Raw genomic sequence first — 13,433 nt, 5'->3', positions numbered from 1 at the left:
AGATAAAGAACCTATCAACATTCCCTTCCTGTCTGTCTCTTCTCCACTTAAGTTAAACGAAAGAAAAAGCGAGAAAAAATGAGTGACTTTTTGTTTTAATAATGTACCTAAAAACCTCAACATCCCCTGGTCTGTTTGATGATGATGATGATGATGAGGAGGAGGAGGAGGAGGAGGAAAAAAAAGATGAGGAAAAGGAAAAGATTAGAGAAGAAGAAGAGAAGTGAAAAGGGAAGGAAGGAAAAGATAAGGAAGGAAAAGAGGGCATAGACAGGAGTAAAGAGAAATGAAAAGGAAAGTAAAAAAGAAAGAGGAAAAGGATGAGATTAGACAAAAGAAGAGAGAAGTGAAGAGGGAGGGAGAAAAAATAAAGAGGAAAAGAAAGACACACAGGAGAAGGGAAAAGAAGGGAAAGTAAAGAGAAGGAAAGGGAAGGGAAGTGAACGAAAGAAAAGGGGAAGGAAAGGGGGGAGAGAAGAGAAGGGGTAGAAAAAGGGAAAAGGAGAGAAAGAAAAGGGATAGAAAGGGAAGAGAAGGGAGGTGAATGAAAAGGGAAGGGGAGAAAGGAGGAAAAGGAAGGAAAAAAGGAAAAGAAGGGAAAGAGAAAGGGAAGGAACCGAGGGAAAAGAAAAGGGAAGCGAAGAGAAAGAAAGTTAAGGAAAGAGAAATAAAAAGGGAAAAGAAGGGAAGGGGACAGAAGGGGAAGACAAAGGAAGGGAGGTAAAGGGAAAGGAAAGGAAGGGAAGAGAAGGGGAGAGAGAAAGGATTGGGCGAGAGAAGAGAATGGAATGGAAGGGAAGGGAGGTAAAGGAAAAGGAAAGGAAGGGAGGAGAAGGGGAGAGAAAAGAGAATGGAAGGGAAGGGATGGGAGGTGAAGGGAAAGGAAAGGAAGGGAAGAGAAGGGGAGAGAGAAGAGAATGGAAGGGAAGGGAAGGGAGGTGAAGGGAAAGGAAAGGAAGGGAAGAGAAGGGGAGAGAGAAGAGAATGGAAGGGAAGGGAAGGGAGGTAAAGGGAAAAGAAAGGAAGGGAAGAGAAGGTGAGAGAGATAGGAATGGGAGAGAGAAGATAATGGATGGGAAGGGAAGGGAGGTGAAGGGAAGGGAATAAGGAAGGGAAGGGACACTTTTATAACCACCCCCATCTATTTCCGGATCCCTTGTGGTTAGGTTACTGCCGAAGGGAAGGGGGGAGGGGGGGAAGGGAGTGGGAGGGGGGGAATTACTGGGGGAAATACCGGGGAGGAATGGTTCTCTCTCTCTCTCTCTCTCTCTCTTGTTGTTGTTGTTGTTGTTGTTGATTTTCTTCTTCTTCTTCTTCTTCTTCTTCTTCTTCTTCTTCTTCTACGCATGACTGCATCGCACGGGACGGAAGGAAAAAAAGAAAAAAAGAAAACAAGGGAAAATAAAGAAACAGAAAAACAAACAAACAAACAAAAAGCAAAACAAACTACGCCCTTATCATAACAGCCCTTTGTATGTGTGTCTGTGTGTGTGTGTGTGTGTGTGTGTGTGTGTGTGACAGAGAGAGAGAGAGAGAGAGAGAGAGAGAGAGAGAGAGAGAGAGAGAGAGAGAGAGAGAGAGAGAGAGAGAGAGAGAATTTTATTGTTTTTCTTGTTTTTTTTCTTCTTTTCTTCTTATTGTGTTCGTTTCCTTTCTTTATAATTTCTTCTTTTTTTCGTTATTCTTTTTTTATATATTTTCCTTCTTTCATCCTTTTCCTTTTTTCTCCGTAATCGTGTTTTTTTCTTCTTATTTTGTTTTTTCCCCTCTATTTTTCTTTTTTTTTCTTTTTCTCCTTATTTTGTTTTTTCCCCTCTATTTTTCTTTTTTTTTTCTTTTTCTCCTTATTTTGTTTTCCTCGTTTTTTTCTTTTCACTTTCTTTTTTTCTTCTTTTATCCATTTATCTTTTTCTCCTTTATCTATTTTCTTTGTTTTCTTTTCGTTTTCTCTTATTTTCCTTCTCTTCTCCGTTTTCTTTTTCTCCTTATTTTGTTTTCCTCTGTTTTTTTTCTTTTAATTTTCTTCTTTTTCTTCTTTTATCCATTTATCTTTTTTATCCTTTGTCTATCTTTTTTTTCTTCGTTTTTCCTTTTCTCCGGTTTTCTTTTTCTCCTTATTTTATTTTCCTCTGTTTTTTCTTTTAATTTTCTTCTTTTTCTTTCTTTTATCCATTTCTCTTTTCCTCCTTTATCTGTTTTCTTTCCTTCTCTTCGTTTTCTCCTTTTCCTTCTTCTCCGTTTTTCTTTTTCTCCTTATTTTATTTTCCTGTTTTTTTTTCATTATTTGGTTTTCGTCTTTTTCCTTCTTCTATCCGTTTTTCTTTTCCTCCTTTATCTATATTATTTTTTCTCTCCGTTTTTCTTTTCCTTCATTTCTCCGTTTCCCTTTTTCCTCTTAAGCTATTTTTTTTTATTTTTCTTTTCGTTTTTTTCCTTCATTTTATCAATTTCCGTTTTTCTCCTTATTCCTTTTCCCTCTTTCTTATATCTTTTTATCCTCTTTTAATCGTTTCTCCTCCTTCGTATTTCCTATTATGTTTTATGTTTCTAATTTCCTTTTTTTTTTCGACGTCTTTTTATACTTATTTTCCTCTCTTTATATTCTTCTTTCTAATTCCTTCTATATTTTTTTCTTTCGTTTTCTCTTTCTTCTATTTTCCTTCTTTTCTTCTTCTTTACTTTTCACTTCTTTTCCTTCATTCTCCTTTCTTTATCCTCATTATTCGCAGTTCCTTTTATTTTCCTTTTCTTTTCCTTTCTCTTATTTTCCCTTCTTTCTTTTATTTTCCTTTTTTTTCCTGGTGTAAATTGTCTTTTCTTCCATTTTCTTTCTTTATCTTCATCTGTCGTAATTACTTCTACCTCTTCCTTTCTTTCTTTTCTTTTTTTTCCTTTAATTTCCTTGTTTTATTTTACTTTACTTTCGTTCTTATATTTTCTGTACTTTTCTTCCATTTTTTTCTCTTTCTCTATATATTTCGTAGTTCCTTCCATCTCTTTTTCTTTCTTTTTTTATTTTATTTTCCTTTTTTCTTTTATTTTCCTTTTTTTTCTTTATTTTCCTATTTTCTTATTTTTCTCTGGTCAAACTTCTTTTCTTCCATTTTCTTTCTTTATCTCCTTTCCTTTCGTAATTCCTTGTGTTTCTAATTTCCTTTATTTTCCTTTTTTCCTTTTATTTTCATTGTTTTTTTATTATTTTTCTATTTATTGGTCTAACTTCTCCTCCATTTCCTTACATTATCTTCATCTTCTGTTTCATATTTGTTTTCGTTTTTTTCTTTTCCTTTCCTTTTATCCTTATCTTTTCCTGGTTCACGTCTTTTCTTCCATTTTCTTTCTTTTCTTTCCTTTTTAGGGGACACTGCTTTCATGGTGAGTCATGGAATGTCCTTCAAGACCGACTATTATATCTAAACTGCGTCGATTATGCGAATTAATGAGCGAAACAGAGAGAGAGAGAGAGAGAGAGAGAGAGAGAGAGAGAGAGAGAGAGAGAATTATCAGGATATGTGAATGTGGGTGTATGTGTGCGTGCTATCAATCACAACGCCTCCTCCTCCTCCTCCTACTACTACTACTACTACTACTCCTACTACTACTACTACTCCTACTACTACTACTACTACTACTACTACTACTACTACTACTACTACTACTACTACTACTACTGGATTCTAAGTAAGAGAGAAAAGCGGAAATAGAGAAGGATACGAGACTGAGAAACATACGAGAAGCAAGACAGGAAAAGATAATTAAGGGACATTTTTAAGTGCGCAGAACTGTAGATAGAAAAGGAGACAAAAGATAGAAAGAAAGGAAGGAAAACTAGATAAATCACTGGTTGGCTTTCTGACTGACTGACTGAATGACTGATTAGCTGACTGACTGATTGACTAGGTGTTGACTGACTAACTGACTGAATGAATGACTGGTTAACTGACTTGCAAATTGACTGACTGACTGACTGACTGATTGACTGACGAACTGACTGACTAACTGACTGACTGACTGACTAGCAAACAACAAAACAGGAAATAAAATAAAATAACAGAAACATGAAAAGAAGAAAGGAAAAGGAAGAAAAAAAGGAAGCGGAAAGGAAATTAGAAACACGACAAACAGACGCAAAGAAGAAAATAAACGCATATAAGAAAATGAAGAAAGAAAATTAGTAAAGAAAACATGAAAATCGAAAAGAAGAGCAGGAGAAAAAAAAGGAAAAGGAAAAGGGAAGGAACCTACACACACACACACACACACACACACACACACACACACACACATAGTAACACCCAACCGTCTTTGTTACCGCGTCTTGTTTTCTGTTGTTCCTGGAAAGAGGCGCGTGGGTGGTGATGATGGTGGTGGTGATGGTGATGGTGGAGATGGTGGAGATGATGGTGATGGTGATGGGGGGGGGGGCATTGCATTATAGTTGACGGTGTTGCTATCGTATTCCATCATCATCATCATCATCTTCTTCTTCTTCTTCTTCTTCTTCTTCTTCTTCTTCGTTTACATAAGCTTGCTAAATAAGGGAAAGATGATGATAAAGTCGTAGTAGTAGTAGTAGTAGCAGTAGTAGTAGTAGTAATAGTAGTAGTTGACGTAGCAGCAGGAATAACACCAATAGTAGACGCGAGTAGCAGTTGTAAGTAGTTAAAAAATAGTTATTCGTGGAAGCAGTTGTGATATAAGTAGTAGTGGTGGTGATGGTGGTGGCGATGGTGGTGGTGGTGGTGGAGGTGATGAGGGTGGTGGTGATGGTGGTGGTGGTGGTGGAGGTGATGAGGGTGGTGGTGATGGTGGTGGATGAGACGGCATTTTTTTTCGATATTATTTCTTGAGAGAGAGAGAGAGAGAGAGAGAGAGAGAGAGAGAGAGAGAGAGAGAGAGAGAGAGAGAGAGAGAGAGAGAGAGAGAGAGAGAGAGAGAGAGAGAGAGAGAGAGAGGAAACGACACAACGATAGTCGAATAAAGAAGAAGCAACACAAAGGAAGGGAACAGGAAACGAAGAACTTGGAGGCAAAACAAATGGAGGAAAAAAGATATGAAAGTAAATTATTAGAAGTGAAATAAAGAACAAACACGTCAATAATAAATAAAAAAAACAATAAAGAGTAATAATAAAAAATGGTGATAATGAAGAAAAAAAACATGTATCAAACTTGGAAAAACCTTAATGGCAACACACACACACACACACACACACACACACACACACACACACACACACACACACACACACACACACACACATTATAAACAAACATACTAACATACATAGAAAAAGTAAATAACAGATAAATAGTCTATCTAACAATTGCTTAACGACGTAACTATCTTATTAACTGTCTTCTTAACTACCTAACCAACTAACTAACTGACTAACTAAGAAGAAATCAAGAAGAACATGTGAAGAAGAACGGATGTGACTCCCTGATAACACACAAACACACACACAAACACACAACAAAACAACAACACAAACAGCAACTCAAACAACAAACAGGAACACACACAGGAACACTTCAAACACACAAACAGTCTTTATATTTACAAGTGCACGCACACACCTTATTACGCAACAAACAAGAACAACAGCAACAACACAAACTATTCATATATATTCACCAACGAAACAACGATGAAAAAACAACACAAACATCAACACAAACAGCAAACAGTAGCACGAACAACAAACAGGGACACACAGTAACACTTCAAACACACAAACACACACACATCAACACTCTTCTCATACATACACCAACACACACAACACACATCAACACTTCACATACATACTCAAACACACACACAACGCAAACATCAACCTTTCACACACACACACACACAAACACGCACACAAACACAAGCACATACTCAAATACATACAACACACAAACATCAACCATTCACACACACAAAACACGTACACAAACACAAGCACTCGTAACACAAACAGCAGCAACGCGGAATCATTAACATCCTTTCCCAGCTCCTAATATGGGAAGGGTATAGTTAATGCCACCGCTCACAGATGGCGCAGTGCATCAACCTGAGGCTCCTATGAACTTTAGCTTTATCTTCTTTTGTGGCAACCTCGCCTTCATAATAACCGTTCTTCAGATTGTTCCTGGAAATTATGTGATGGTTTGGTAGTGGTGATAGCTGTAGTAGTAATAGTAGTAGTAGTAGTAGTAGTAGTAGTAGTAGGAGGAGGAGGAGGAAGAGGAGGAGGAGGAGGAGGAGAGATAATAGGAAGGAAACGACGGATATGGACGAGCGAGAGAGAGAGAGAGAGAGAGAGAGAGAGAGAGAGAGAGAGAGAGAGAGAGAGAGAGAAGGTAGGAACGAACGAACGAACGAACGAACGAACGGGCGAGCCAATAATGAACGAAAAAGGAAGGAAAGAAAGGAAAGAAGGAACGAAGGAAGGAAGGAAAGAAAATAGATATGAAGAAAGAAGAAAGTCAATCACAATAACAACAACAATAACAAGTATGATTCTCAGAACAAGCTGGAGAAGACTGGACAACTAATGGAGGAAGAGGAGGAAACATGGAAACATGGAAACGCAGGCAACAGAAAGCCTATTGGCTCATTACGAGGTTGCCCGCTTTGGTGATTTAATCTGCTCGACAGCCTGGGGCCTGGGGAGCAGATGAAAGCACCTCGACATTGAGGAGTAGATGAAAGCACCTCGATATTGAGGAGCAGATGAAAGCAACTCAATATTCAGTTTACTCCCGACGCAGCGAAGTGACGGTCGATTCTATATTTGAAGGAGTTGATAGTATTCGCATTTACTACTTCTGAAGGAAGATTGTTCCAGTGACGGATGACTCGGTTTGAAAAGAAACTCCTTCCGATGTCTGTGTTACATCGACTAGATTGAATGGGTAAACCGTTATTTCTAGTTCTTAGGTTGGTTTGCAATTCAAAGAAATTGGAGTAATCGACGTTATTGAATTTTTTCAGATACTTGAAGACTTGAATCATATCTCCTCGTAGGCGTCTTTTCTCTAATGTAAAGAGATTGAGTCGCTTGAGTCGTTCCTCGTACGGTTGAGCCCTTAAGGTTGGTATCATTTTCGTGGCGCGTCGCTGAATCCTTTCCAGTAAATCAATGTCCTTTCTGTAATTAGGAGACCAGAACTGTACTGCATACTCGAGGTGCGGTCTTACCATGGAATTATACAAGGATAGCATCACGTCTGGCGTTTTACACTCGAAGTTCCTCGCTATGAACCCGAGCATAGTGTTGGCTTTGTTGTATGCTTTTTTACAGTGAGGAAGAGGAGGAGGAGGAGGAAGAAGAGGAGGAGAAGGGTAAAAATATTATGAAATTTTTGATAACAAGCATAAGAAGAAAGAATACGGAGAAGAAGTGTAAAAAAAATGGAAGAGGAGACGGGAGAGGAAGAGGAGGGAGAGAAGACTGAAGAGGAAGATGATTACAAGGAGGAGGAGGAAGAGGAGGAGGGAAAAATATTAAGAAATTTTTAATAACGAGCATAAAAAAGAAGGATTACGGAGAAAATAAGTGTAAGAAAAAATGGAAGTGGAAAAGGTGGAAGAGGAAGAGGAGGGACAGAAGATTGAAGAGGAAGGTGATTACAAGGAGGAGGAGGAAAAGGGAAGAAATATTAAGAAATTTTCAATAACAAGCATAAAAAGAAGAATTACGGAGAAAATAAAGTGTAAGAAAAAATGGAAGTGGAAAAGGTGGGAGAGGAAGAGGAGGGACAGAAGATTGAAGAGGAAGGTGATTACAAGGAGGAGGAGGAAGAGGAGGAGGAGGAGGAGGAGGAGGAGGAGGAGGAGGAGGACGGACAAAACCGGAATGGGTAAGGAAGAACTGGCGGTGGTGTCGGTTTGAACTAGAAGAAAATGAAGAACCGGAATAAGAACAAGAACAAGAAGAACAACATCAAAAAAAGATAAATAGTAGCTTTACGAGAAGATAAAAAGTTGAATCAAAAGTGGTTTAAAAATAATAGAAGAAAATATTTAGTATAGAAATTGACCAGACGATAACTTTTGTAACTGCTTTTAAAATACCTTGTTTCTCCTTTCCTGGGTTGCATTTCCTGTATTTCCTGCATATTCTTAACCTTCCTTTCCTGTACATAATATCCTTTCCTTTCCTTTTCTTTCTTTACCTTTCCGCATTTCCTTTCATTTCCTTTTCCGTATTTCCTTTCCTCTACAAATACTCTTTACTAATCTTCTAATACGGTAAAACACACACACACACACACACACACACACACACAAAATGAAATGGTGTAAACAAAACAATCTGTCTATCAAACTATTTTCTTTTCTTGTTTTTGTTTTTGTTTTTGTTTTACGGTAAGAAGAATAACAGCAAAAAATAGGTATGTAAAGAGTTAAAGAAAAGCACCTCTGAAATAAAAGAATGTATGGTAGACTTTAAAAATAAGCATTATCATCTTTTTTTTTCTCTCTGTTTTATGGTAAAGAGAAATGAGACAAAAAGATGAAGAAGAAGAAGAAAAAGAAGAAGAAGAAAAAGAAAAAGAAGAAGAAAATGAAGAAGACGAAGAAGAAGAAGAAGAGGAAGAAGACGAAGAAGAAGAAGAAGAAAAAGAAAAAGAAGACGAAAAAGAAAAAGAAGAAGAAGAAGAAGAAGAAGAAAAATAAGAAAAATATGTGTTTCAGAAGTTAGAAAGAGAAAAAATTAAAAGAAAAAAAGAAGGAAAAGGAAAGGAGTTGAAAATTAGAAAGAAAAAAAGTAGAAAGAAAAAAGAAAGAGAAAAATCCTTACCCCCTTACCAACCACCACCCCAATACACAAACAGGCGGTGGCCGTACTGGTAGCGTACTGGACCCACATTCGCCGCGTGATGGACGACGCGGGTTCGAATCCTCACGCTACCACTCGGATTTTTCAGTCACCGCCGAGTGGCTTAAAAGTACCCACATGCTGTCCTGAAGACCACCCATCAACCCGGACTCTCGAGGAAGCCGTCCAAGCGAATCAAGAACGAGTTCCGGGGGGGCAGCATGAGCCAATGCAAGATGGCGCCACTATAAAAACTCGCCTGCGCCAGAACGGGCAGGGCCGACCATCAGGCCCCACCTGGAAGAAGCCTTGGGCCGACCATCAGGCCCCACCAGGCAAAAAGACGTAAAAAAACAAAAAAAAAAAAAAAAAAGGCAAACAGGGTATATGAATTTTTCCTTTTTTTTCTATTTTTTTCTAATTTTCAACTTCTTTCCTTTTCCGTCTTTTTTTCTTTTCCTTTTTTCTTTCTAACTTCTGATACACATTTTTTTTCTTCTTCTTCTTCTCATTCTTCTTCGTCTTCTTCTTCTTTTGTTTTTCTTCGTAATTTTCATCTTCTTTCCTTTTCCATCCTTTTTTTCGTTTTCTTTTTTTTCTAACTTCTGGTACACATTTTTTTTTTCTTTTTCTCATTCTTTTTTCTATTTCTTCTTCTTTTTCTTCTCCTTCTTCTCCTTCTTCTTTTTCATCTTTTTCATCTTCTTCTTCTTCTTCTTCTTCTTCTTTCCCTTCTTCTTCTTCTTCTTCTTCGTCTTCTTCTTCTCATACTTCTGATACACGTTTTTTTTTCTTCTTCTTCTTCTTCTTCTTCTTCTTCTTCTTCTTCTTCTTCTTCTTCTTCTTCTTCTTCTTCTTTTTCTTTCCCTTCTTCTTCTTCTTCTTCGTCTTCTTCTTCTCATACTTCTGATACACGTTTTTTTTCTTCTTCTTTTTCTCCTTCTTCTTCTTCTTCTTCTTCTTCTTCTTCTTCTTCTTCTCCTTTCCCTTCTTCTTCTTCTTTTTCTCCTTCTTCTTCTTCTTCTTTTTCTCCTTCTTCATCTTCTTCTTCTTCTTCTTCTTCTTGAACACACACAAACACTGCTCTCACTTTCTCCTTTAGTTTACATTCAGGGTCACAGAAGTCACCGTTAGATGGCCTTGCCGAGCCCCTGCATGGTCGCGGTGGTCACTGGTCACCCGAATTTTTACACTGCACCGTTTTTACCCCTACTGTGGCGCCCTCTGAACCCTGACGCCAGATGTCTCGAACGTTCTATCACTTTCTCTTTTTTTACGTTTCTGGCGCAGGCGTTTATAGAGGCGCCATCTGGCTTGGCTCATGCTGTGCCCCGGAGCTCATCTTTGATCCTCTTATTAGAGAGAGGATCTTGAGTCCGGGTTGCTAGGTGGGTGGGTCGTCTTAGGCCACTCGGCGGTGACTGAAAAATCCCAGCTTGTGGCCACAGGCGGGACGGGAACCCACCTCCTCCTGGACGCCGCCCCGCATGCTAACTAAGGTTGATAGTTTATTGTTGCGGGTTAACAACAAAGGAGAAGGGAAGAACATGCCATCCCAACCCCCAGACAGGACATAGTGTGATTATACAACAAGTAATACATGCGGAAACTAAAAAGATACAATGGGTAGAAAGAAAGAAAGGTAAAAGAAAAAGAAAGGAAGATAGCTTAAAGAAAGAAAGAAAGCTCAAATAAAAGAGGAAGAAATATAAAAAAAGAAAGTTACAAAGCTAAATGAATAAAAACACAAAGAAAAGAAACGGAGAGAAGAGAAGAAAGGAGGTGAAAGAAAGAAAAGTAAAAGAAAAAGAAAGGAAGATAGCTAAAAGAAAGAAAGAAAGAAAGAAAGGTAAAAGAAAAAGAAAGGAAGATAGCTTAAAGAAAGAAAGAAAGCTCAAATAAAAGAGGAAGAAATATTAAAAAAAGAAAGTTACAAAGCTAAATGAATAAAAACACAAAGAAAAGAAACGGAGAGAAGAGAAGAAAGGAGGTGAAAGAAAGAATGAAAAAGAGAAATAAACAAAGAAAGATAGAAATAAGAAGGAGCGAAAAAAGAAAAGGGGAGACGAAAAGAAAGGAGGTGAAAGAAAGAATATAAAAGATAAATAAACAAAGAAAGATAGAAATAAGAAGGAACGAAAGAATAAAAGGAACCAAAATAAAGATCACAAAACTCAAACTAAACCTCGCAACACTTTATCGCCCAGAGAGTGACCAGACGCAACGCAGAAAAGCAACTCATCATGTCCTGTATAACCTTGAAGAGTAACATCCGGGTTGGGTCACTGACTAAGGAAGGACACGGAGGAAGGGAGCGGAAAAGTAACCCCGTAAGACACAAAGAAAAAGGCTCAACGCGGCAACGAGTCATGATGAATTTGAAAAGTAATTGGGTCTTTGTGCAAGTTAATGCGTGGTTGTTGAGTGAGGAAGTTTGTTTTGATATGAATAGAGTAGCAGAAATTTGAGTTAGGCGTTGATGAAAATAGGGTTGTTTCATTTATTCAAGTTTATAGGCGAAGAAAAGTAAATAGGTCTTTTTTTCAAGTATATGCGTGATTGTTTAGTTAGGAAGTTTGTTTTGATATGAATAGAGTAGCAGAAATTTGAGTTAAGCGTTGATGAAAATAAGGTTGTTTCATTTATTCAAGGAGTTTATGGGCGAAGAAAAGTAAATAGGTCTTTTTTTCAAGCATATGCGTGATTGTTTAGTTAGGAAGTTTGTTTTGATATGAATAGAGTAGCAGAAATCTTGAGTTACGCGTTGATGAAAAGAGGGTTGTTTCATTTATTCAAGGAGTTTATAGGTGAAGAAAAGTAAATAGGTCTTTGATCAAATAAATGCGTGATTATTTAGTTAGGGAGTTTGTTTTGATATTGAATAGTAGAAATTTGAGTTAGCCGTTGCTGAAAAGAGGATTGTTTAATTTATTCAAGGAGATTATAGGTAAAGAAAAGTAAATAGGTGTTTGTTCAAATAAATGCGTGATTATTTAGTTAGGGAGTTTGTTTTGATATTAATTGAGTAGTAGAAATTTGAGTTAGCCGTTGATGAAAAGCGGATTGCTTAATTTATTCAAGGAGTTTATAGGTGAAGAAAAGTAAATAGGTCTTTGTTCAAATAAACGCGTGATTATTTAGTTAGGGAGTTTGTTTATATATGAATAGAGTAGCAGAAATTTGAGTTTGGCGTTGATGAAAATAGGGTTGTTTCATTTATTCAAGGAGTTTATAGGTGAAGAAAAGTAAATAGGTCTTTGTTCAAATAAACGCGTGATTATTTAGTTAGTAAGTTTACTTTGATATGAATAGAGTAGTAGAAATTTGAGTTACGCATTGATGAAAAGTGGGAAGTTTCATTTATTCAAGGAGTTTATAGGCGAAGAAAAGTAAATAGGTCTTTGATCAAATAAATGCGTGATTATTTAGTTGGGAAATTTGTTTTGATATGAATAGAGTAGTAGAAATCTGAGTTACGCGTTGATGAAAAAATTGTTTCCTTTATTCAACGACTTTATAGGCGAAGAAAAGTAAATAGGTGTTTGTTCAAGTAAATGCGTGATTATTTAGTTAGGAAGTTTGTTTTGATATGAATAGAGTAGCAGAAATTTGAGTTACACGTTGATGAAAATAGGGTTGTTTCATTCATTCAAGGAGTTTATTGGTGAAGAAAAGTAAATAGGTCTTTGTTCAAGTAAATGCGTGATTATTTAGTTAGGAAGTTTGTTTTGATATGAATAAAGTAGTAGAAATCTGAGTTAGGCCTTGATGAAAAGTGGATTGTTTAATTTATTCAAGGAGTTTATAGGTGAAGAAAAGTAAATAGGTCTTTGTTCAAATAAATGCGTGATTATTTAATGAAGTTTGTTTTGATATGAATAGAGTAGTAGAAATCTGAGTTAGGCGTTAATGAAAATAAGGTTGTTTCATTTATTCAAGGAGTTTAAAGGCGAAGAAAAGTAAATAGGTCTTTGTTCAAGTAAATGCGTGATTATTTAGTTAGGAAGTTTGTTTTGATATGAATAGAGTAGCAGAAATTTGAGTTACACGTTGGTGAAAAGAGGATTGTTTAATTTATTCAAGAAGTTTAAGGGTGAAGAAAAGTAAATATGTCTTTGTTCAAGTAAATGCGTGATTATTTAGTTAGGAAGTTTGTTTTGATATGAATACAGTAGTAGAAATTTGAGTTAAGCATTGATGAAAAGTGGGAAGTTTCGTTTATTCAAGGAGTTTATAGATGAAGAAAAGTAAATAGGTCTTTGTTCAAATAAATGCGTGGTTATTTAGTTAGGAAATACGTTTTGATATGAAGAATCGATAGAGTAGTAGAAATTTGAGTTACACAATGATGAAAAGTGACAAGTTTGATTTATTTAAGGAGTTTAGAATAGAATATAAATAGGTAAGCGTATAGAGATAAAACAAAAGTGGAAATAGCCATGAGCTTACTATAGCCTGTTCACTTAAATCCAACCCAAGCTGACAACATAAACCTAAGCGTGTTTGCAGGCTGAGTGCTGATTGGCTACTGCTGTGGCTTCCAAGTTTTCTTTAACCTCTGTTTGTGTTTATCTCACGCAACACTTTCTGCTAATCTGCACTGTGCTTACGATCA

Source organism: Eriocheir sinensis, chromosome 22, assembly GCF_024679095.1.
Source record: "Eriocheir sinensis breed Jianghai 21 chromosome 22, ASM2467909v1, whole genome shotgun sequence".
Taxonomy (NCBI): Eukaryota; Metazoa; Arthropoda; class Malacostraca; order Decapoda; family Varunidae; genus Eriocheir; species Eriocheir sinensis.
Note: the sequence above shows the minus strand (reverse complement) of the source record.